Source organism: Chiloscyllium punctatum, chromosome 29 (genome assembly GCF_047496795.1).
Source record: "Chiloscyllium punctatum isolate Juve2018m chromosome 29, sChiPun1.3, whole genome shotgun sequence".
Lineage (NCBI taxonomy): Eukaryota > Metazoa > Chordata > Chondrichthyes > Orectolobiformes > Hemiscylliidae > Chiloscyllium > Chiloscyllium punctatum.
Window position 1 is genome coordinate 75,346,175 of NC_092767.1, and position 25,838 is coordinate 75,372,012.

The 25,838-nt window shown below is 53.2% G+C and overlaps 1 protein-coding gene across 3 annotated transcripts in view; it reads left to right on the forward strand.

Moving 5' to 3' along the window:
- numbl (NUMB like endocytic adaptor protein) overlaps positions 1-25,838 on the forward strand; it is a 169,310-nt gene that overhangs the window by 114,711 nt on the left and 28,761 nt on the right. The window contains exon 1 of one of the 3 annotated variants that reach the window (XM_072549493.1): positions 23,785-23,866. The exons of the other annotated variants lie outside the window; for them this stretch is intronic. The gene's annotated coding sequence lies outside the window, so the exon portion shown is untranslated. Of the gene's footprint in view, positions 1-23,784; positions 23,867-25,838 lie in introns of those variants that run through there. 3 annotated transcript variants of the gene reach the window in all.

Here is a 25,838-nt window from a genome sequence, read left to right on the forward strand (position 1 = left end):
TGACAGAACACCCTCCTTTTTCCCCCCCAGCTTCTATCACCAGCTGCATTGTCTGGCTGGTGTTGAAGGACGTTTGGACTGTGTCTGTGTTTTCCCTGGGCCCCGGGTGGTGCCCAGAGTGAGGGGTTGTGTGTAACCCTGAGAAGGCCCATGCAGAGACTATCCCACACATTAACACCTGTTTTCAATGCTCAACAAACTGCTCAGAACACTCTGGTCTGGCAGTCTTTATGGAGAGACGACAGAACAAATTTGGAAGAGGAGGAGGCCATTCAGCCCCTTCAGTCCTCAGTGAGATTCTTACGTGGCCTTTGCTGTCCCCTTTCCCCCATAACCCTTGACCCTGTCATCAAAATCCGCTTTATTTTTTAAAAAAAATATTCATTCACAGAATGTGGATGGCTAGGCCCAGCATTTATTACCCATCCCTAATTGCCCAGAGGGCAGTTAAGATTCAACCCCATTGCTGTGGGTCTGGAGTCACATGTAGGCTCAGACCAGGTAAAGATGGCACTTTCTCTCCCTAAAGGACATTAGTGAAACAGATTGTTTTTTTTCTGTGATTCACAGACACCATTAGACTCTTAATTCCAGATTTTTATTGGATTCAGATTCCGCCATCTGCTGTAGCGGGATTTGAACCCAGATCCCTGAATTAATAGCCTATCAATAATACCACTCAGCCATCACCTCCCCTCTAATGTATTCAGTGACCCAGTCCCTGATGGTTTCTGGGAGATAGTTCCCCGGACGACCTACAGTCTGGAAGAAGAAATTCCCTCTTCAACTCCATTTCAGAAAGGAGACCTTCCTTTTCAAATGGTGTCCTGTAGTTCCAGCCTCTCCCACAAGGGGAGACATCCTCTCCGTATCTCCACCGCTGAGACCCCTACAATGTTTCATCGGCCTAACCCCTCATTTCTCTAAAGGGCCAGTGGGTTCAGGCCCAATCTGCTCACCAACAACCTCCTTTGTCCTATCAACATTAACAATCTAACACTCAGTCACTTGTCAGGGATTGTTTGATTCGGTGGGTTAGTTTATTTAAGACTATAAAGCACAGCATGGTGGCTCAATGGTTAATGCTGCTGCCGCACAGCGCCAGGGACCTGGGTTCAATTCCAGCCTTAGATAACTGTTTGCGTTGAGTTTGCACATTCTCCCCGTGTCTGCGTGGGTTTCCTCTGGGAGTTCCAGTTTCATCCCATACTCCCAAAGATGTGCAGATTAGGGTGGAATGGCCATGCTAGAGTGTGCAGGCTAGGTGGGTCATCCATGGGAGATGCAGGGTTATAGGCATGGAGTAAGTCTGGGATGGAGGGTCAGTGTGAGCTCAATGGGCCTTTTTTTGTTCACTCTGTAGGGATTCTATTCTACATTGTAAGTTATGGAGCAGGCATCATAGTAAGCAACAGATGTCTGTGTGTGACAGTCAGGCAGAGGTGCAGCATTGTATGCGTACAGCATTTAAAGGTAACCTCTCTCAAAGGCATCAACATTTTTCACTCCAGCTGAGCCACTATCAATGTCAGGATGGCCAAGAGAAACAGTTCATAACTCAACACCGATGTCCTTCTACAAGTTCCCCATTTCCTGAAGAAGACAACCTCATTTTTTTCAGTGGTGTAACAATGAGAGACTGGGACTTGTTTTCCCTGCAGCATAGGAGGTTGAGGGGTGACCTTATAGAGGTTTATAAAATCATGAGGGGCGTGGATAAGGTGAATGGCAGGTGTCTTTTCCCTAGGATTTCAAAATTAAAGGACATGTTTTTAAGGTGAGAGGAGAAAGGTTTTAAAAAAAAAAGACAACTTTTTATTTTACCCAGAGTGGTTTGTGTATGGAATGAGCTGCCAGAGGAAGTGGTGGATGCAGATACAGTTACAACGTTTAAAAGATTTTTGGATAAGTACATGAATAAGAAATATTTGGAGGCAAATGGGCCAGGAGCAGGCAGCTGGGAGTAGTTTAGTTTGGGATTATGGTCGGCATGGACTGGTTTGATTTGATTTATTATTGTCACATCTACCTGGGTACAGTAAAGACTTTGGTGTGCTTGCAGTACAGGTATGATTAGATCAGATTCCCTACAGTATGGAAACAGGCCCCTTCGGCCCAACAAGTCCACACCAACCCTCCAAAGAGTAACTCACCCAGACCCATTCCCCTACCCTATATATGCCCCTGACTAATGCACCTAACACTATGGGCAGTTTAGCATGGCCAATTCACCTGACCTGTACATCTTTGGATTGCGGGAGTAAACCCACACAAACACAGGGAGAACGTGTAAACTCCACACACAGTCGCCCGAGACGGGAATGAAACCCGGGTCCTTGGCGCTATGAGGCAGCAATGCTAACCACTGAGCCACCGTGCCATCTCAGTAGATCTTACTATACAAAGATCACAAAGTTACTGCTTCAGAGAAGGTGCACAAAAAGCAGGATCAACATTAGGTTTGAAATTTGAGAGGACTGGTTGGACCAAAGGGTCTGTTTCCGTCCTGTATAACTCTGGACTCCTCCATCAGATTGCTCTGCAGTGGCCATGAATCACTCGCAACATTCTGAAATTGCGAGAGGTGCTATAGCAATGCAGCAATATCTCACTGAAGCACAGGCGGCACAGAGCCAGGTTTGGAAGTGATGTATTGGAAGTGGATTTGAACTGTGGCTCTGTCTGCTCCTTTTGGATAGGGAGGACCCACTTTTTTCTCTAAAGAGATGGGAGAGAATCCTCCTCCATGTCCTGGTTAATATTTAACCTGCAATTAACGTCATTAAATATGAGGTAGCTAGAACAGGAAGGCAGATTATTATCTGAATGGCTGTAAATTGAGAGAGGGGAATGTTCAACAAGATCTAGGCCTCCCTGTGCCCTGGTCACTGGAGGTAAACACTACAGGCATAGCAGGCAGTACAGAAGGGTAAATGGTGCAGTGGCCATTATAGCGAGAGGGTTGGGGTACAGGAGCTGGGATGTCTCACTGCAGTTGTACAGGGTCTTGGTGAGGCCACCCCTGGAGTACTGTGTGCAGTTGTGTTCCCCTTACCTGAGGCAGGATGTTCTGGTGATGGAGGGAGAGCAGTGAGGCGTTACCAGACTGATCCCTGGGATGACGGGGACTGAGGCATGAGGAGAGGCTAACTCATGAGGATTATATTGGCTGGAATTTAAAGGACTGATGTGGCGGGATTTCTCAGACCCTGATTAAATTCCAACAGGACGAGACAGAGTAAACCCAGGTAGGACGTTCCCAGTGAGTGGGGGAGTCCAGAACCAGGGGCCAGAGACTAAGGATATGGGATGGGACAGAGATGAGGAGAAATATCCTTCACCCAGAGAGTTGGTGGTGGTGGGGGGGGGGGGGAGAGCCTGTGGAATTCTCTGCCACAGACCAAAACATTGAATGTTTCTGAGAAGGAGGTAGATACAGTTCTCAGGGGTAAAGGGATTAAAGGGTATGGGGGAGAAAGTGGGAACAGGGGACTGAGTTGGACGATCAGCCACGATCAGATTGAATAGTGGAGCAGGCTCAAAAGGGCCAAACGGCCTAATCCTGGCGTTGTGTAGTGACTGAATGGCACTACGTAAATGCAAAGCTTTTTTTTCTTAACAGAGTGATCTGGAACCTGAAAGGGCAATGAGGGGTTGAGGACATGCTCAGGGGAACTTCAGGAGAGAGTGTGGGAATAGGTTGGAGAGGTTTTTCTCTGAGAGCAGCTCCTCCTGCAGGGTTAGGTTACAGCTCAGAGAGATGTTAGAGGCTCCTCAAACCGGTCCGACCGGTTCTTGCAGAGAGCTGAGGCTGGCCGAGTGGAACATAGTCCAATCATTCCAGCAAACTGAGGCCATTCAGCCCCTCCAACGTCTGTGGTGGGAGGGAGGGAGTGTGTGTGTGTGTGTGTGTGTGTGTGTGAGTGCTTGTGTTTGCATCTAAATGGTTTGTGTGGAAGGGCATTTGTATGGGTGTGGGGGGGAGGGGGTAGTTTGTGGGCGTGTGGGGGGGAGGGGGTGGTTTGTGGGGGGGAGGGGGTGGTTTGTGGGGGGGAGGGGGTGGTTTGTGGGTGTGGGGGGGGAGGGGGTGGTTTGTGGGGGGGAGGGGGTGGTTTGTGGGTGTGTGGGGGGGAGGGGGTGGTTTGTGGGGGGGAGGGGGTGGTTTGTGGGTGTGTGGGGGGGAGGGGGTGGTTTGTGGGTGTGGGGGGGAGTGGGTGGTTTGTGGGTGTGGGGGGGAGGGGGTGGTTTGTGGGTGTGGGGGGGAGGGGGTGGTTTGTGGGGGTGTGGGGGGGAGGGGGTGGTTTGTGGGGGTGTGTATGGGGAGGGGGTGGTTTGTGGGTGTGGGGGGGGGAGGGGGTGGTTTGTGGGGGTGTGTATGGGGAGGGGGTGGTTTGTGGGTGTGGGGGGGGAGGGGGTGGTTTGTGGGTGTGGGGGAGGAGGGGGTGGTTTGTGGGTGTGTGGGGGGGGGAGGGGGTGGTTTGTGGGGGTGTGGGGGGGAGGGGGTGGTTTGTGGGGGTGTGGGGGGAGGGGGTGGTTTAGTGGGGGTGTGGGGGGGAGGGGGTGGTTTGTGGGGGTGTGGGGGGAAGGGGGTGGTTTGTGGGGGTGTGGGGAGAGGGGGTGGTTTGTGGGGGGAGGGGGTGGTTTAGTGGGTGTGTGGGGGGGAGGGGGTGGTTTGTGGGGGTGTGGGGGGAAGGGGGTGGTTAGTGGGGGTGTGGGGAGAGGGGGTGGTTTGTGGGGGGAGGGGGTGGTTTAGTGGGTGTGTGGGGGGGGAGGGGGTGGTTTGTGGGGGTGTGGGGGGGAGGGGGTGGTTTGTGGGGGTGTGGGGGGGAGGGGGTGGTTTAGTGGGTGTGTGGGGGGGGGAGGGGGTGGTTTAGTGTGTGTGGGGGGGAGGGGGTGGTTTAGTGGGTGGGGGTGGGGGGGGAGGGGTGGTTTGTGGGTGTGGGGGGGAGGGGGTGGTTTGTGGGTGGGGCAGTGTGTCTGTATGTGTGTGGGTGTGTGTGTGTGCGGGGATGTGTGCGTAGGTCTGTGTGTGGGCAGGAGGAGCTGTGCTTGCAATCGTTTGTGATAGACCTGTGATTCCACCCCCTGTCGAATAGCCTTTGCTCTTGAATCAAAAAACAAAATGCTGCAGCTGCTATAAATCTGAAACAGATTGAGATGGGTGGAGAAGCTCAGGAGGTCTAACAGTGTCTGTGGAGAGAGAGAGAGAGAGAGAGAGAGAGAGAGAGAGACAGAGTTAACGTCTCCAGTTGAGTGTGACTGTGTTTCAGGCCTGGAAGGAGGAGAGATCCTCTGGACTCGGAGATATTTGCCCTGGCTCACTATCACCACACTCTAGGGCAGGCTCCTCAGCTCGTTTCCAGGCCTGACTTCTCCACTCTGGGCAGCGTCTGGCCTTTCTCACCCTTGCAGGAACAGAAAGAGACCGTTCAGCCCTTCAAGCCCATACTGTCAGTCACTTACTTTATAACTGTTTTCCCCAGTTCATTTTAAACAGTCTCCAGCCTCAATCCTAGAGTCATAGAGCTGTACAGCACTGAGACAGACCCTTCGGCCCAACTCATCCATGCCGACCAGATATCCCAACCCAGTCTACTCCCATTTGCCAGCACCCGACCCATACCCCTCTAAACCCTTCCCGACAGCCTCTCGAGGGAGGGTGTCCACATTCCCTCTCCCCTTCATGCCAAGCGATGTGCGTGACATCACCCGAAACTGCCCCGCTCTCAGTTTTAACGTGACACAGAGTGGATGAGGGCCACTCAGCCTCTTTGAGCCTGCTATATCAAGGTTGACCTGTTTGCGTTTTGATTTCCTCTCTCCCATCTATCCCCGATGACATTTGACACCCCCCTCCCCCTGCCAACACCCTTTGAAATATTCGCTGTCCCCGCCTCCGACACTTTTTGGAGATAGAGATTTCCAGAGTCAGACGACCCTCTGAGAGAGAGAGAGAGAGAACAAATTCTCCTCAGCCCTGACCTGACAGGGTGACCCTGAATTTTAAATCCGTACCCCCTGTTTCTGGGCTGATCCATGACGGGAAGCATCACTCTCACATCCACCTTTTCCTGACTGTACTTTTCCTCAACCAAACAGCCCACTCCTTCCAGGTATCAATCTGGAAAACCTCCTCTGAACCACTGCCAGCGCACTTACATCCTTTATGAAGGACGTTGGTGAGGACACTTTCAGAATACATTGTCCAGTATCCAGGTCACCCTGTTATAGGAAGGATATTATTTAATTGGAGAGGGTGCAGAAAAACTATACCAGGACGTTTGCAAGGTTTGAGTTAGAAGTTAGAGGTTGGAACATTTTTCACTGGAGGCTGACGGGTGACCTTTATAGATGTTTGTAAAATCGAGGGGGGCGTAGATAAGGTTAATAGGAATGGTTTGTTCCCCAGGGTTGGGGACATTGGCCGAAGGTGAGAAGGGAAAGGTTTAAAAGGGGCCTGAGGGTTAACCTTTTCACGTAGAGGGTGTCTCTCTCCCCGCTCTCTTACAAAGCTGTTTGCTGCTATTTGTGGCTCAGTCTCTCCCTTTGGCCCCAGTGGTTGAATGGCTGGGCTGTTTCACTATAGCTCAGTTGGCTGGATGGCTGGTTTGCAATGCAGAGTAATGCCAGTGGTGTGGGTTCAGTTCCTGCACCAACTGAGGTCAGCGTGAAGAGCTCTCCTTCTTAATCTCTCCTGTCGCCTGAGGCACAGTGACTCTCAGGTAAACCCACCACCAGTTATCTCGCATGCTCTCTCTCTCTGAGGGCCAGCTGTATGGTCTAGTTGGACCAAAGCAACTTGACCTTCCAGGCAGGATTAATGGTAGGTGACCTCTACATCACCCATAGAACACACAGGAGATAGACAAGCCATTCGGCCCACCCACTCTGTACTGGTCATTATGTTCCTCTCTCACTACACCAGCACATCCTTCCATACCCTCCTGCTTTTAGACATTTTTCTAAGATTCGGTGAAATGTTCTGACAAACTCTCTAAAGCAGCTGGGACTTGAACCCAGGTCTCCTGGCTCAGAGGGAGGGACACTACCGTGGTGCCACAAGAGAGTCTGGCCCGTCCTGAGCTTAAACATGAGCTGTGGATGACTTCAGTGGTTGATCAGCCCATGCTGGGGGGGGGTATTGTTATGTCTGACAGGATGTCTGTGAGCGATCTCCCCTGAGTTACTCTCTCCTTCATTATTTCTGTGACATAGAGTCGGAGAGTCACAGTACACAGAAACAGACCCCTTGGTCCAACCAGTCCATGCCGAACATAATCTCAAACTAAACCATTCCCACCTGCCTGCTCCTTGCCCATCTCCCTCCAAATCTTTCCTATTCATGGAGTTATCTAAGTGTCTTTTAAATGTTGTAACTGTACCCACATCCACCACATACAGCACGGAAACAGACCCTTCGGTCCAACCCGTCCATGCCGACCTGATATCCCAACCCAGTCTAGTCCCACCTGCCAGCACCCGGCCCATATCCCTCCAAACCCTTCCTATTCATATACCCATCCAAATGCCTCTTAAATGTTGTAATTGTACCAGCCTCCACCACTTCCTCTGGCAGCTCATTCCACACACGTACCACTCTCTGTGTGAAAACGTTGCCCCTCAGATCCCTTTTATATCTTTCCCCTCTCACCCTAAACTCTCGTTCTGGACTCCCCGACCCCAGGGAACAGACTTTGCCGATTTACCCAATCCATGCCCCTCCTCATTTTGTAAACCTACTTCCTCAGGAAATTCATTCTACAGCTGATTACTCTCCGTCAAACTATCTCTTTTTTTAAATCTCTCTCCTCTCACCTCAAAAATGTGCTCTCTCGTCTAGAAATCTCCCACCCTAGGGAAAAGACACCTACCATTAATCCTACCTGTACCCCTCATGATTTTATAAACCTCTCTAAGGTCACCGTCTACACTCCAGTCAGAAGTGTCCCAGTCCAATGCCATTTTGTCAGAACAGGGAAAATTGGGCCTGCCCTTTCCAAGGCCTCGATTCCCTCCTTAGCGTTCCAGCCTGCCCCTTTGCTGCTCTCCTCCTCAGTCTCTCTGTCCCTCTGACTCTCGCTCTGTCTGTGTTTAGCATTCCCGGAGGAGGGGGAGGGTGTTAGTGCACTCTGTGTCTCAATAATGGGGCAGTGTTGGAGCTGGTGGGGCTGCAGATCAATCAGATTCCTGCCTCCCGCCAGCCAGATTCCAGATTAACCCTGTGATTGGTAACTCGTTAGGATTGGAATCTGGCTGTTTCAGTGAGGGTTGGTTTTCCCAGTGGGATTGTTGGTACTCCTGGTCTGAAAGGTATTTTTAATCTTGATTGGCTCAGGTATGTAACCACCTCGATGTCTTTCTGTCTCTGATTGTGTGGGTCCTCCTCTCTCTGCATCATGCCCTCTCAGTTTATCCTGACACCCTCTCTCCTTTTCCCCTCCTCTTTCCCCCTCTCTCCCCCTCAGTCTCTGCCCCCAATCCTCCCCCAGCCCGTGCTCCCTCCCCCCACTCCCTGCCCCCAGTCCCTGCCCCCCCTCACCCCACTCCCTGCCCCCCCTCTCTCCCCCAGCCCCTTCCCCCTCTCTCTCCCCGACCTTGTGCCCTCTCTCCTCCCCCGTCCCTGCCCCCCCACTCACCCCTGAGTCATCTCCGACTGCTTCTGCCCCCTGTCTCTCCCCGCTTCCATACCCCTTCCCCTCCCCATCTCCCCCATCCCTGCCCTCTCCATGTGTCCCTGCTCTTGCCCCTTCCCCTGTGCCCCTTTCCCACCTGGCCCCCCCCCCATCCCGTGCCGACAGACCGAGGGTAACTGGGCCTTTCTGTGGTAACCGGTCACCTTACCCTGACATGGTACAGTTTCCCACTGGGCCGAGGGTCTTGTTGAAGTGAGCAGGTTCTTGGTGATTGAATGCTGTGCCGGGTAGGAAGTGTGGAGATCCCAGAATCTGGTGGTGGCTTAACACTGGACTGAGCAACCTTCCCTTCCGTTAGTGCTGAGAATTTGATGGTCCCCTTTCCCCGTGGCCAAGTGTGTGTGTGAGAGAGAGAGAGAGAGAGAGAGAGAGAGAGACTCTGACTCAGGGACCTGAGCAACAGGCTCCATTCCCTTCAGGGACCCCTTTCCCAGGCCAAAGCTATTTCCTGTTCAGACAGAGCCCAGATGCTCAGTCAATCCCCGCCCAGAGCGAAAGCTGCCCCTGCTTTGTCCTTCCAATGAAAACAATAAAATAAAATAAAACCTGAATTTGACTTCTATTTCTGTTTGCCAAGCAGTTACAGCTGCTGGGCTTTGACCTCTGACCCCTGACCGAGAGTGATGGATGGTGAGGTCCTGCCACTCGCTAGTGGCTGAGGCAACCTCCTACGCTGACCTAGCGCCTACAAGGGGAAGAGGGGCCCCGAACGGCCGTTTGACCGACAGCATGCAACTCATCGACTTTGGCAAAGGATTAGTGTGTCCTGGGAGCTGACGACATAAACAGTCACAGATCGTGTCTCTCGTTTACTGCTCTCTGACCTAGCTCTGTCATTGCTCCAAGGTCTGGCTTATGGTCGCGCCTCCCTACTGGGGGCAGCTTCACCTAATCCCAGCCGACCATGCAAATAAACAAACGGCTTGCATTTCCCCCGTAACACCATTTCAGAAATAATCTTCTGGGCAAATAGAGTCATCCAGCACAGAAACAGAACCTTCGGCCCAGCCAGTCCATTATCCCAAATTAAACTAGTCCCACCTGCCTGTGCTTGGCGCAAATCCCTCAAAACATTTCTTATTCATGAACTTATCCGACTGTCTTTTTAAACATTGTAACTGTACCCACATCCACCACTTCCTCTGGAAGCTCATTCCACACACGAACCACTCTCTGGTGGTAAAGAAATTGCCCCTCATGTCTTTTTTAAAACTAGGCAAAAGTGAGGACTGAAGATGCTGGAAGCCAGATTCTAGATTAGAGTGGTGCTGGAAAAGCACAGCAGGTCAGGCAGCATCCGAGGAGCAGGAAAAATCACCTGCTGTGCTTTTCCAGCACCACTCTGATCTAGAGTCTTTTTTTAAAACGGTCTCCTCATCCTAGAAATGTGCCCCTAGTTTTGAAATCCCCCATCCTAGGGAAAAGACATTTGCCATTCACCTTATCTCTGCCCCTCAGGATTTTATAAACCTTTAGAAGGTCACCCCTCAACCTCCTACAGAGCTCCAGTGAACAAAGCCCCAGCCTCTCCTCATATCTCCAACCTTCCATTCCCAGCAACATCCTGGTCAAAATCTTCTGCACCCTCTCTAGTTTAATAATATCCTTTCTGTAACAGGTCGACTAGAACTGGATAGAGTACTCCAGACGAGGCCTCACCAAGGTCCTGTACAACCCCATCATGACATAGATAGCTACTTCTGAAATCTAATTACACTCATAATGCTGAAAATGCAGCAAGCTTCTGGTGTGTGAGTGAGATAGAGAGACAGAGCGCGTGTGTGTGAGAGAGAATGTGTGAGTGTACATTCGTGTGTATGTGTGTGTATGCAAGTGTGAAATTGTTATGAGATTGTGTGTGAGAGAGAGACAGAGAGTGTGTGTATGAGAGAGAGTGTGTACATTTGTGTGTTTGTATGCATGCGTGAAAGTGTGTGTGAGTGTGTGAGAGACTGTGTGTGGGAGCGTGTGTGTGTGAGAGAGACTGCATGTGTGTGTGTGTGTTTGTATGCATGTGTGAAAGTGTGTGTGAGAGAGTGTGTATGTGTGTGAGTGTACATTTGTGTGTGTGTGTGTTTGTATGCATGTGTGAAATTGTATGTGTGCGGGTGTGTGTGAAAGAGAGAGTGTATGAGTGACAGTGTGTGTATGTGTAAGACTGCGTTGTTAGTTTAAGGGGTAGGGGTAGGGGTGGGGGTGAGAAGGCCTAGTGGTACCATCACTGCACTGTTACTCAGAGAGCTGGGTAATGCTATGGGGACCCAGGTTCAAATCCCACCATGCCGTTGAATGCAATGAAGAATATCTGTGATTATGTGTGACCATGAGTCCATTGTTTGAAAAAACCCATCTGGGTCACTAATGTCCTTTAGGGAAGGAAATTACCTACATGTGACTCCACACCCACAGTTGGCTCTTAACTGCCCTCTGAGCAATTAGGGATGGGGCAATAAATACTGCCTGGGGTAGTGATGTCCAATTCCTGTGATTGAGTTTCTAAAGCAGGAGTGAAATTGAGGGTGGGGGGAATTAAATAGGAATGAGTACTGCCTGCCCTCCTTACGAACTGGGGGCACATTGCGATCACCCAAGAGGGGCAGCTGGGGTTCATGTTTGTAAGATGGCACCTTTGACAATGCGGGACATTCCCCTGGTACTGCACCGAGATGTCTCTGGTGGGCAGAGGGTTGAATTGAATTGAATTCATTGTCACATGTACCAAGGCACAGTGAAAGGCTTTGTATTGCGAGCAATACAGGCAGATCACAGCGTTAAGTAGCACAGATAAGTAAATAATAGGGAAACAGCAGCAAAAACAAAAACACAGGTACAGGAGAATGTTAAGAGTTTGTGAGTCCATTCAACAGTAGGGTAGGTTAGAGGGAAATATGTTCCCAGGAGGAGGAAATGAGCAAAGACCACTCCCTTACATGGGAATGTACAGGATAGGTGCAGGAGGAGGCCATTCAGCCCCTCGAGGATCTGCCATTCAACCCAATAGTGACTTGATCTGATCATTACACATTTCTTATCCCCACCTGAGTGGCACAGTGGTTAGCACTGCTGCCTCACAGCACTAGGAAGCCAGGTTCAATCCCAGCCTTGGGTGACCTGACTGTGTGAAATTTGCACATTCTCCCCGTGTCTGCATGAGTTTCCTCTGGTTTCCACCCACAATCCAAAAATAGGTAAATTGCCCATGGTGTTCAGGGATGTGTAGGGTAGGTGCATCAGTCGGGGGGAAATCTGCAGCAATAAGGTCGTGGAGTAGGTCCCTCTTCGGAGGGTTGGTGTGGACTTGTTGGGCCGAATGGCCTGCTTCCACCCTGTAAGGTTTCTATGAAAACATTTCATAATGTTGATCAAGAATCTATGGAGCTGTGCCTTCCAAATCTGCTGTTGTCCCTGGCCCTTTCACTCAGAGAATTCCAAAGATGCTCAGACCTGGGGGAAAAAAACAACATTTTGCCCCCTCTCTGAATTGGGCAAACGCCCGTTTTTGAATCTCCCAGAGGGGGAGCAGAAGCAGAGAGCCCTGTGGGACAGACCCAGTGAGGAATCAAGGCCCGGTTTGTCTTGGGGGAATGTAGTTGTGGCTGAAGGGTGATTTCTTGCTGTTCAGCACATCTGGCTGGCGTGAACAATGAACTCGGTCAGAAACTGCTTACCTTCAATCGTCACCTCCACCAGTCCCAGCGAGACGCTTATCCCAGAGTTTATTTGCGGAGCTTGCTGCCAGTGTCTGATGTATGTCCCATTGGAATGAAACTTTAATCCGGGCTCGGTCAAAGGAAGGGTCCAGCCAACGGGAATTCTGGGGGGATTGGTGGGGGGGTGCTGGTGGCGGGATGACTTGTATTTATGTAGTGCCGTCGCAAAACATCCCTAGAGCCATCACAAAAGGGGCTATCGAACAGCATTAGACCACGTGAGGTGTTACACAAACAGTAGAATACAGCGATAACCCGGTCAGAGACTGTAGCCCGGTCAGAGATTGTAGTCCGGTCAGTGACTGTAGTCCGGTCAGTGACTGTAGCCCGGTCAGTGATTGGAGCCCAGTCAGTGACTGTAGCCCGGTCAGTGACTGTAGCCCGGTCAGTGACTGTAGCCCGGTCAGTGACTGGAGCCCGGTCAGTGATTGGAGCCCGGTCAGTGATTGGAGCCTGGTCAGTGATTGGAGCCCGGTCAGTAATTGGTACCCGGTCAGTGACTGGAGCCCGGTCAGTGACTGGAGCCCGGTCAGTGACTGGAGCCCGGTCAAAAATTGTAGCCTGGTCAGTGACTGGAGCCCGGTCAGTGATTGGAGCCCGGTCAGTGACTGGAGCCCGTTCAGAGATTGTAGCCCAGTCAGTGACTGTAGCCCGTTCAGATACTGTAGCCCGGTCAGTGACTGTAGACTGGTCAGTGACTGTAGCCCGTTCAGATACTGTAGCCCGGTCAGTGACTGTAGACTGGTCAGAGACTGTAGCAAGGTCAGTGACTGTAGCCCGGTCAGAGACTGGAGCCCGGTCAGCGATTGTAGCCCGGTCAGCGATTGTAGCCCGGTCAGTGACTGGCGCACGGTCAGTGACTGTAGCCCGGTCAGCGATTGTAGCCCGGTCAGCGACTGGAGCACGGTCAGTGACTGTAGCCCGGTCAGTGACTGGAGCCCGGTCAGTGACTGGAGCCCGGTCAAAAATTGTAGCCTGGTCAGTGACTGGAACCCGGTCAGTGATTGGAGCCCGGTCAGTGACTGGAGCCCGTTCAGAGATTGTAGCCCAGTCAGTGACTGTAGCCCGTTCAGATACTGTAGCCCGGTCAGTGACTGTAGACTGGTCAGTGACTGTAGCCCGTTCAGATACTGTAGCCCGGTCAGTGACTGTAGACTGGTCAGTGATTGGAGCCCGGTCAGTGACTGTAGCCCGGTCAGAGACTGTAGCAAGGTCAGTGACTGTAGCCCGGTCAGAGACTGGAGCCCGGTCAGCGATTGTAGCCCGGTCAGCGATTGTAGCCCGGTCAGTGACTGGAGCACGGTCAGTGACTGTAGCCCGGTCAGCGATTGTAGCCCGGTCAGTGACTGGAGCACGGTCAGTGACTGTAGCCCGGTCAGTGACTGGAGCACGGTCAGTGACTGTAGCCCGGTCAGAGACTGTAGCCCGGTCAGTGATTGGAGCCTAGTCAGTGACTGTAGCCCGGTCAGTGACTGTAGCCCGGTCAGTGATTGGAGCCTGGTCAGAGACTGTAGCCCGGTCAGTGACTGTAGCAAGGTCAGTGACTGTAGCCCGGTCAGTGCTTGTAGCCCGGTCAGTGCTTGTAGCCCGGTCAGTGACTGGAGCCCGGTCAGTGACTGGAGCCCGGTCAGTGATTGGAGCCCGGTCAGAGATTGTAGCCTGGTCAGATACTGTAGCCCGGTCAGTGACTGTAGCCTGGTCAGATACTGTAGCCCGGTCAGTGACTGTAGCCTGGTCAGATACTGTAGACTGGTCAGTGATTGGAGCCCGGTCAGTGACTGGAGCTCGGTCAGAGACTGGAGCCCGGTCAGTGACTGTAGCCCGGTCAGTGACTGGAGCCCATTCAGAGATTGTAGCCTGACCAGTGACTGGAGCACGGTCAGTGACTGTAGCCCGGTCAGTGATTGGAGCCCGGTCAGAGACTGTAGCCCGGTCAGTGATTGGAGCCTGGTCAGTGACTGGAGCCCGGTCAGAGACTGTAGCCCGGTCAGAGACTGTAGCCCGGTCAGTGATTGGAGCCTGGTCAGTGACTGGAGCCCAGTCAGAGACTGTAGCCCGGTCAGAGACTGTAGCCCGGTCAGTGATTGGAGCCTGGTCAGAGACTGGAGCCTGGTCAGAGACTGGAGCCCGGTCAGTGCTTGTAGCCCGGTCAGTGCTTGTAGCCCGGTCAGTGCTTGTAGCCCGGTCAGTGACTGGAGCCCGGTCAGTGACTGGAGCCCGGTCAGTGACTGGAGCCCGGTCAGCGATTGTCGCCCGGTCAGTGCTTGTAGCCCGGTCAGTGCTTGTAGCCCGGTCAGTGACTGGAGCCCGGTCAGTGACTGGAGCCCGGTCAGTGACTGGAGCCCGGTCAGCGATTGTAGCCCGGTCAGCGATGGTAGCCCGTTTACTGACTGTAGCCCGGTCAGAGACTGTAGCCCGGTCAGAGACTGTAGGCCGGTCAGTGATGGTAACTCGGTCAGCGATTGTAGCCCGGTCAGTGACGGTAGCCCGGTCAGTGACTGGAGCCCGGTCAGTGACTGTAGCCCGGTCAGTGACTGTAGCCCGGTCAGTGACTGGAGCCCGGTCAGTTACTGGAGCCTGGTCAGTGATTGGAGCCCGGTCAGTGATTGGAGCCCGGTCAGTGACTGTAGCCTGGTCAGTGATTGGAGCCCGGTCAGTAATTGGTACCCGGTCAGTGACTGTAGCCCGGTCAGTGCTTGGAGCCCGGTCAGTGACTGGAGCCCGGTCAGTGACTGGAGCCCGGTCAGTGACTGGAGCACGGTCAGTGACTGTAGCCCGGTCAGAGATTGTAGCCCGGTCAGAGATTGTAGCCTGGTCAGATACTGTAGCCCGGTCAGTGACTGTAGCCTGGTCAGATGCTGTAGACTGGTCAGTGATTGGAGCCCGGTCAGTGATTGGAGCCCGGTCAGTGACTGGAGCCCGGTCAGAGACTGGAGCCCGGTCAGTGCTTGTAGCCCGGTCAGTGCTTGTAGCCCGGTCAGTGACTGGAGCCCGGTCAGTGACTGGAGCCCCGTCAGTGACTGGAGCCCGGTCAGCGATTGTAGCCCGGTCAGCGATGGTAGCCCGTTTACTGACTGTAGCCCGGTCAGAGACTGTAGCCCGGTCAGTGACTGGAGCCCGGACAGTGATTGTAGCCCGGTCAGTGACTGGAGCACGGTCAGTGACTGGAGCTCGGTCAGAGACTGGAGCCCGGTCAGCGATTGTATCCCGGTCAGTGACGGTAGACCGGTCAGTGATTGGACCCCGGTCAGAGACTGTAGGCCGGTCAGTGATGGTAACTCGGTCAGCAATTGTAGCCCGGTCAGTGACGGTAGCCCGGTCAGTGACTGGAGCCCGGTCAGTGATTGGAGCCCGGTCAGTGACTGTAGCCCGGTCAGATACTGTAGCCCGGTCAGTGACTGGAGCCCGGTCAGTGACTGGAGCCCGGTCAGTGACTGTAGCCTGGTCAGATGCTGTAGACTGGTCAGTGATTGGAGCCCGGTCAGTGATTGGAGCCCGGTCAGTGACTGGAGCCCGGTCAGAGACTGGAGCCCGGTCAGTGCTTGTAGCCCGGTCAGTGCTTGTAGCCCGGTCAGTGACTGGAGCCCGGTCAGTGACTGGAGCCCCGTCAGTGACTGGAGCCCGGTCAGCGATTGTAGCCCGGTCAGCGATGGTAGCCCGTTTACTGACTGTAGCCCGGTCAGAGACTGTAGCCCGGTCAGTGACTGGAGCCCGGACAGTGATTGTAGCCCGGTCAGTGACTGGAGCACGGTCAGTGACTGGAGCTCGGTCAGAGACTGGAGCCCGGTCAGCGATTGTGTCCCGGTCAGTGACGGTAGACCGGTCAGTGATTGGACCCCGGTCAGAGACTGTAGGCCGGTCAGTGATGGTAACTCGGTCAGCAATTGTAGCCCGGTCAGTGACGGTAGCCCGGTCAGTGACTGGAGCCCGGCCAGTGATTGGAGCCCGGTCAGTGACTGTAGCCCGGTCAGATACTGTAGCCCGGTCAGTGACTGGAGCCCGGTCAGTGACTGTAGCCCGGTCAGTGACTGTAGCCCGGTCAGTGATTGGAGCCCAGTCAGTGACTGGAGCTCGGTCAGAGACTGGAGCCTGGTCAGAGACTGGAGCCCGGTCAGCGATTGTAGCCCGGTCAGTGACGGTAGACCGATCAGCGATTGGAGCCCGGTCAGAGACTGGAGCCCGGTCCGTGACTGGAGCCCGGTCCGAGACTGGAGCCTGGTCAGTGACTGGAGCCCGGTCAGTGACTGGAGCACGGTCAGTGACTGTAGCCCGGTCAATGACTGGAGCACGGTCAGTGACTGTAGCCCGGTCAGAGATTGTAGCCTGGTCAGATACTGTAGCCCGGTTAGTGACTGTAGCCTGGTCAGATACTGTAGCCCGGTCAGTGACTGTAGCCCGGTCAGTGACGGTAGCCCGGTCAGTGACTGGAGCCCGGTCAGTGACTGTAGCCCGGTCAGATACTGTAGCCCGGTCAGTGACTGTAGCCCGGTCAGTGACTGGAGCCCGGTCAGTGACTGGAGCCCGGTCAGTGATTGGAGCCCGGTCAGTGATTGGAGCCCGGTCAGTGACTGTAGCCTGGTCAGTGATTGGAGCCCGGTCAGTAATTGGTACCCGGTCAGTGACTGTAGCCCGGTCAGTGCTTGGAGCCCGGTCAGTGCTTGGAGCCCGGTCAGTGACTGGAGCCCGGTCAGTGACTGGAGCCCGGTCAGTGACTGGAGCCCGGTCAGAGATTGTAGCCTGGTCAGATACTGTAGCCCGGTTAGTGACTGTAGCCTGGTCAGATACTGTAGCCCGGTCAGTGACTGTAGCCTGGTCAGATGCTGTAGACTGGTCAGTGATTGGAGCCCGGTCAGTGACTGGAGCTCGGTCAGAGACTGGAGCCCGGTCAGAGACTGGAGCCCGGTCAGTGCTTGTAGCCCGGTCAGTGCTTGTAGCCCGGTCAGTGACTGGAGCCCGGTCAGTGACTGGAGCCCCGTCAGTGACTGGAGCCCGGTCAGCGATTGTCGCCTAGTCAGTGACTGTAGCCCGGTCAGTGCTTGTAGCCCGGTCAGTGCTTGTAGCCCGGTCAGTGCTTGTAGCCCGGTCAGTGACTGGAGCCCGGTCAGCGATTGTAGCCCGGTCAGCGATGGTAGCCCGTTTACTGACTGTAGCCCGGTCAGAGACTGTAGCCCGGTCAGTGACTGGACCCCGGTCAGAGACTGTAGGCCGGTCAGTGATGGTAACTCGGTCAGCGATTGTAGCCCGGTCCGTGACTGGAGCCCGGTCAGAGACTGGAGCCCAGTCAGCGATTGTAGCCCGGTCAGTGATTGGAGCCCGGTCAGAGACTGTAGCCCGGTCAGTGATTGGAGCCCGGTCAGTGATTGGAGCCCGGTCAGAGACTGTAGCCCGGTCAGTGACTGGAGCCTGGTCAGTGAAAAGACGCATTGAGACACGTCTTGAAACTTTAGTCTCATTGTATGCTCCGTACTTTCATGATGAAGGGAGGCGGGGGAGGATATGGTGACTCAGTGGTTAGCACTGCTGCCTCACCGCGCCAGTAACCCAGGTTCGATTCCACCCTCTCGGAACTGTCAGTGTAGAGTTTGCATGTTCTCCACGTGTCAGCATGGGTTTCCTCCGGGTGCTCCACTTTCCTCCCACAGTCCAAAGATGTGCAGTTCAGGGTGGATTGGCCATGGGAAATTGTCCATAGTATCTCGGGCTGTGCCGACTCATTGGATTAGCCATGGGGAATACGGGGTTGGGGTGTGTCTGGGTGGGATGCTCTTCAGAGGGTCGGTGTGGAGATAATGGGCCAAATGGCCTGTGTCCACACTGTAGGGATTCTAGGAGTGGGTTGTTTGATGAGGAACCATTGGACAGACTGGCTTGTGGGTGACTCAATTGAAATGTATAAGACCTTGAGTGGTCTGGACAAGGTGGACGTGGGAAGGATGGTTCCCCATGTGGGTCAGTTCAGAACCCGGGGAGAGGGGGTGGCATCGTTTTAAAGAGAGAGGTCACCGTCCCAGATGAGGGCTGAGGGGAATCTGTTCTCTCTCTCTTTCTCTCTCTCTCTCTCTCTCTCTCTCTCTCTGGGAGGGCTGTGTGTGAGTCTGGAACTTGCTGCCTGAGAGACTGATGGAAGTGAAGCTTTCAATCTTGTTCGGACAAGATAGATAGATTGTTGTGAGGCCGTGTCTCGGCGGCCGTCAGGAGTGGATGGGAAATTTGTAACATATCCTGTCGAATGGTGGAGCAGGCGTGCTGGGCCGAATGGCCTCCCCATGCTCCTCAATCTTTTTTTTGGTACAGCTGTAACGATTACCTCAGTAGTAGATACGGACCTCTCGAATTGTAACATATACTCACCTTGTAGTATCCTCGAGGGAGGGAAATCTGCCCTCCTCACCAGGCCCCAGCCTACACCTGACTCCTGGCCCACGGCAATGTGGCTAACTCTGACCTGTCCTCTGAGGAGGCCAAGTGAGATGCCCCCTTGTGTCACATTGCTGCCCAGGTCCAAGGTGTCACCAATACTGTTACCGTCACCAGGGAAATTAAGGGCCGGCCCAGTCTACGTTCTGGCGAAAGGATTTGTTTAAAAAAAGCACGAGCCTCTGACACAAGGGTGATGGGGACGCAGGCTCCCCTTCCGATGGCTCACTTTGGCCTGTTAGCTTTGAGGATGATTTTTCCAAATGGCTCTAGTCAAATGTTGCCCAGTGCCATCACGCATGCGTTTAGTGCAAACAGAGTCAGGCATAGTGACTGGACGAGCAGAGAATGGGCCCTCATCGTGATGCCTTCTGCATCTGAATAGCCTGAGGGAACTGTTTTCACTGGGACTCTTTGTGGGGAGGTTGATTCCTGGTGGAGCAGGGGCCGAGAGTTAATCCTGGGTGGGAGGACAGCGAGAGCTGCCTGGGAAGAGGGTGTTTGGGAGGGCCCAGAGGTGAATTAACAATCATTTTCCTCTGTCAGAGTTCTCTGATCGATCTACAGTCCAGCCCCTGAACCAACACCTCATCACCATAGCTGGGCATCAGGTTAAATGGCCTAGAGGGGGCTGTGATTGAGGCCTGGGTCAACCGATCACCGGAGTAGACACCTCCCCTCAACTGCTCACCCCATACTGGCCCTGGCCAACAGCTCGATGGCCTCCTGCTGGGAGACATCCGTTTATTTCACTGTTCCTCGTTTCCTCAGTGCATTTTCTAGTTTAATGTGTGCATGTGAGAGAGGGAGAGATGGAGATGACAGGCCTCTGGGTCTCTGGCAGGTCTCTGGGTCTCAGTCAGGCCTCTGGGTCTCAGTCAGGCCTCTGGGTCTCAGTCAGGCCTCTGGGTCTCAGTCAGGCCTCTGGGTCTCAGACAGGCCTCTGGGTCTCAGACAGGCCCATGGGTGTCAGACAGGCCCATGGGTGTCAGACAGGCCCATGGGTCTCAGTCAGGCCTCTGGGTCTCAGTCAGGCCTCTGGGTCTCAGTCAGGCCTCTGGGTCTCAGACAGGCCCATGGGTGTCAGACAGGCCCATGGGTGTCAGACAGGCCTCTGGTAGCCCAGTTTAATTTGAACAACAAGCTGCAGTAAATTGTTGATGGATTGTGCTGCCCTGCTGGCCCGGTGAGGATGCAGAGCAGCTTTGTAAATGCTGCAGGTAAATGCTGCTGGGACACTGTCAATATGAAACTCAGAGCCAGAGGGAAGAGTTGAAGCAAATGTAATTAAAAAGGAAAGCTAGATGAACACGAGGGAAAAATAACAGGCAGATATGCTGAAAGATGGGAGGACACACAGGTACAGCAAGTACAGGCCAAATGGCCTGTTGTGTGCTCTCATTCTTGTTTGGGTGGGTGACCTGAGTTTGAACTGATGGGATTTGTTCATTTATCAAACGGTGAGTCCCTGAGGAGGCAGTGAACCCTCACAAAGGCAATCTGGCGGCAGATTAAAGTGCCTGGGGGTTCACCATGGCTCAGTGGGAAATGTCCCCACCTCTGAGTCTGAAGGTCCAGGGCTCACATCCCATCCCCAGACCCTTGAGCACAAAATCCAAGTTGACACTTGCAGTACCACTGCTGAGGGAGTGCCGCACTGTCGGAGGGTCAGTGCTGAGGGAGTGCCGCACTGTCAGAGGGTCAGTGCTGAGAGAGTGCTGCACTGTCAGAGGGTCAGTGCTGAGGGAGTGCCGCACTGTCAGAGGGTCAGTGCTGAGGGAGTGCCGCACTGTCAGAGGGTCAGTGCTGAGGGAGTGCCGCACTGTCAGAGGGTCAGTGCTGAGGGAGTGCCGCACTGTCGGAGGGTCAGTGCTGAGGGAGTGCCGCACTGTCGGAGGGTCAGTGCTGAGGGAGTGCCGCACTGTCGGAGGGTCAGTGCTGAGGGAGTGCCGCACTGTCGGAAGGTCAATACTGATGGAGTTCTGCACTGTCGGAGGGTCAGTGCTGAGGGAGGGCCGCACTGTCAGAGGGTCAGTGCTGAGAGAGTGCTGCACTGTCAGAGGGTCAGTGCTGAGGGAGTGCCGCACTGTCAGAGGGTCAGTGCTGAGGGAGTGCCGCACTGTCAGAGGGTCAGTGCTGAGGGAGTGCCGCACTGTCAGAGGGTCAGTGCTGAGGGAGTGCCGCACTGTCAGAGGGTCAGTGCTGAGGGAGTGCCGCACTGTCGGAGGGTCAGTGCTGAGGGAGTGCCGCACTGTCGGAGGGTCAGTGCTGAGGGAGTGCCGCACTGTCGGAAGGTCAATACTGATGGAGTTCTGCACTGTCGGAGGGTCAGTGCTGAGGGAGTGCCGACTGTCGGAGGGTCAGTGCTGAGGGAGTGCCGCACTGTCGGAGGGTCAGTGCTGAGGGAGTGCCGACTGTTGGAGGGTCAGTGCTGAGGGAGTGCCGCACTGTCGGAGGGTCAGTGCTGAGGGAGTGCCGCACTGTCGGAGGGTCAGTGCTGAGGGAGTGCCGCACTGTCGGAAGGTCAATACTGATGGAGTTCTGCACTGTCGGAGGGTCAGTGCTGAGGGAGTGCCGACTGTCGGAGGGTCAGTGCTGAGGGAGTGCCGCACTGTCGGAGGGTCAGTGCTGAGGGAGTGCCGCACTGTCGGAGGGTCAGTGCTGAGGGAGTGCCGCACTGTCGGAAGGTCAATACTGATGGAGTTCTGCACTGTCGGAGGGTCAGTGCTGAGGGAGTGCCGACTGTCGGAGGGTCAGTGCTGAGGGAGTGCCACACTGTCGGAGGGTCAGTGTTGACGGAGTTCTGCACTGTCATAAATTGGTTGTTGTGTTACCTGTCTTGCAACAGTAACTAGACTTCATAATTGATGACGGTGTGGGATGGGTCACCCTGCAGAGCTGCTGTATAAATGCAGTCTCATTATGAGGGATTGTGCAGTTTGGCCCTATGCTTTTGGAACATGTCAGGCCACCATTTATGTTCATATTCCCCTGAAGACCACAAAGGTGAAGTACATCCTACCCTTGCATGTCTGAAGGAGGGAGTCTCTCCTCACTAACTCTTCCCCCAGTTCCTGGGTTCAACTCCCAAAGTTTTTACCCACAAGGAGAGAACTTCCCCACCTCACTGTATTGCTTTTGTCATTGTAACACCAGTACCAGCAGACTGCAGTGGGAAATGTGAATACAAGTGCCTTCAGAAAAACGATTACAACCCACAGCAATAATCAGCTGAGAAACGCACATCATTGCTCACTCACTTCCGGAGCTCTCTGCTCCCATCCATCCCAAATTCCTCATGACCCCAGGATTGTCACTCAGTAGACATGTGAGAGTCCCTTTGCTACAGGAGAGTCTCTCCTATTGTGACTGTCTATCACTAAGTCTCTCTTTCCCTCTCCCTGTCACTGTGTGTGTCCAGGGGTGTGTGTGTGTCTCTCTCTCTTTCCCTGTGTGTGTGTGTGTCTCTCTTTCCCTGTATGAGTCTCGCTCTCTCTTTCCCTCTGTGTGTGTCTCTCTCTCTCTTTCCCTGTCTCTCTCTTTCCCTTTGTGTGTGTGTCTCTCTCTCTTTCCCTGTGTGTGTGTCTCTCTCTCTCTCTTTCCCTGTGTGTGTGTGTGTCTCTCTCTCTCTCTCTCTTTCCCTGTATGAGTCTTGCTCTCTCTTTCCCTGTGTGTGTCTCTCTCTCTCTTTCCCTGTCTCCCTCTTTCCCTGTGTGTGTCTCTCTCTCTCTTTCCCTGTCTCCCTCTTTCCCTGTGTGTGTCTCTCTCTCCCTGTGTGAGTCTCTGTCTGTCCACTTCTTTATCTTTGTCTCTTTCCCTGCGCATCTCTCATCCTGTGTTTCTCTCTCTCTCTCTCTCTCTCTCTCTGCGCTGTTCTGTCTTTCTCTCTCTGCGTCTTTATATCTTTCTATGTCATTCCATTTCTGTATGTCTCTCTGCATCTCTCCTTCTGTATCTCTTTGTGCATCTTTCGCTATTTCTGTCTCTCTGTCTGTGTCTCTCTCCCTCCCCCTTCTCTCCCTCTTTTCTCCCTCTCCTTCCCCCTCTCCCCCGCCTCCCCTTCTTTTCCCTTGCCTCCCCCTCTCTCTCCCTCTCCCCCTGCCTCCCCCACCCTCTTCTCTGCTCTCCCTGTCTCCCTCTCTCCCTCCCCCCACCTTCCCTCTTTCTCTCCCTCTTCCCTACCCCTCTCCCTTCCTCTCTCCCTCCGTCTTTCTCTTCCTCTGTCCCTCCCTCTTTCTCTCCCTCTCTCTTCCCCTTTCTCTCCCCTCACCCCCTCCCTCTCTCCTCTCCCTCCGGTGACGCGGTGCTGTTTGAACAGCTGTACTGCTGCCTGGTTTGGGAGGATTTTTACAGTTTGTTAAGAGGCTGTAAACAAAATGATTCCCAGAGAATCTCCAGGCCTTGTGCTCTGGAATGCTCCTGCATCTGGCATTGATTTTCTTTCAAAAAAGAAATATTGAGGGAACATATTTTAGAGTGGCTCTGTCTTGCACGTGTTCATGTGGTCATTCTCTCTCCCGTAGTTTCTCTCTTTATTTAAAGTTTCACATTCCCCTCTTCATTCTCTCATGCTCTGTCCCCTCACTCACCCCTTCCACTGTGTGACTGACACTCGAGAATCAGGGACACAGGATTCTGGTCGGGACTGGAACCTGTTGTTTTTCTGATAAGCAGAGCCACAAACAAGAAATGGGAAAATTCAAACCTGCGAGTGATTAACGTTTTGGAAAGTATTGTGCGTGAAGGAGCAGGGAAATGAATCATGCAGCCCCTGGGAGTGTAGCTAGGGGTGTGTAATATTAACCCATTCTCAAATCGCATGCTCTGCAACCAATCTACTTAAAGGGGAGGGCTGTTGGAATATTTTTCAAACATCTGCTCCCTCCCCACACACACACACACACACACAACCCCGACGCTCAGTAGCAGCAGTGTGTACAAGACACACTGCAGAAGTTCACCAAAGATCCTCAGGCAGCACCTTCCAAACCCACACAGCCACTTCCATCTGGAAGGACAAGGGCGGCAGATACATGGGGACACCCTGTAAGTTCCCCTCCACTCACCATCCTGACCTGGAAAGCTATCACCGTTCCTTCAGTGTCACTGGGTCAGAATCCGGGAGATCTCTCCCTAACTCCACTCGGTCTGTAGCGGTTTGAGAATGCAGCTCATCACCACCTTCTCCAGAGAGCAATTCAGGAATAAATGCCAAGTCCGAGCCATCATCCCATGTCTTTTCTCTTTGACGTGTGATGTGGGGGGGAGCTGGAGTTTCCTAATTGCCTGGGGTTTGACGATATACAGTGAGAGTGTGGTTTATGTGTTTTAAAGTGCACAACATTGTGTGTGTTTTTTTTTTAAAAAGGGAACCTTTTGAGTTTTTTTAGTAAACATTTCTATCGTGTCTTGTGATGTGCAGTGAAGATCTCTCCATGTGTAAACACTCAACATATATCCACTTTTATCAGCTTACAAGTCGCTTGCTTTGCTAGGGAAAGGGGTGTGCAGTGTGGGACTGACTGAGCTATTCATTTCTAGTTTGTGCTGGTCCAGTTTATCTGATTCTGTCTGGGTTTCAGTGTCAGTTGAAAGACATTTGTAATGTTGCTGGATTAAAACATGGTTTCGAATGCCACCATGGCTAATCGAGGAATTCAAGTTTGATCGATTAATCTGGAATAAATTTGTTTGTCTCATTAATAATTATTATGAAGCTACCAGCTTCTTGTAAAACAGAAAAAAAACCTATCTGATTCACCAATGTCCTTTAGGGAAGGTAATCTGCTGTCTTTACCCAATCCGGGCCTACACGTCACACCAGACCCACAGCGATATGGTTGCCCCATTACTGCCCTCTGAAATGGCCCTAGCAACCACACAGTTCAAAAGGCAGTTGGGAGTTGGTGTCAAATTGCCTTGCCCCCACCCCAGGAAAGAATTAAAACAAAGAGAGGGGGAGAGCAGTTTGGGAGCAGGAATGGTGTCTGACAAGAACTGGAACATTAGATTTCCAATCTCTGCTGCATGAGCTCTTTAGGGTCAAGGCTGGGGATGGGGCCCTGACCTTTGGGCAAGGGGTGGGGAACATGCGTTTCTTAGTCTTCTGTGCACTCTCCAGTGCTCCCTGCTGGTCAATGTGTGAACATGGCTGGAGGGAGACTGGCTCTGACACTGTTCATCAAGAGCTGTCAAGTCTTGGCTTACCTCCATCAGAGCAGCCATCTTGGACAGGAGCTACCCCATGGGGCAAAGGGGCAATCTTTACTCATCACAGGGTACCTTCCCCTGGCAGAGGATGTTGATGTCTGGCCATACTGTACCAGCCCTTGCTCTGGGTCAGTCACAGCCACTCAGTGCAATGGAGAGGTGGCTCCTGGTGGTGTTGGGATAACAAAGAGCTTGAGAAAGCTTCATTGGGTTAATTGGATCAAACGCACAGCACAAGAAACATGCTAGAGAGTCTTTAACAGCTCAGAAAGAGGTCCGTTGGCCAGTCATGTCTGTGCTGATCATCTCTATGATCCCAGTTCCCAGGCGGCACAGTGGCTCAGTGGTTAGCACTGCTGCCTTACAGCACTAGGGACCTGGGTTCAATTCCAGCCTTGGGCAACTGTCTGTGTGGAGTTTGCATGTTCTCCCCGTGTCTGCATGGATTTCCTCTAGGTACTCTGGTTTCCTCACTCAGTCCAAAAGATGTGCAGATCAGGATGGATTGCCCATGCTAAATTACCCCATGATTGTGCAGGCTTAGGTGGGTGAGCCATGGGAACTGCAGGGTTACAGAGATTGAGTGGGAAGCTCTTCAGAGGGTGAACTTAGAGTTATAGAGATGTACAGCGTGGAAACAGATCCTTCGGTCCAACCCGTCCATGCCGACCAGATATCCCAACCCGATCTAGTCCCACCTGCCAGCGCCTGGACCCTATCCCTCCAAACCCTTCCTATTCATATACCCATCCAAATGCCTCTTAAGTGTTGTAATTGTGCCAGCCTCCACCATATCCTCTGGCAGCTC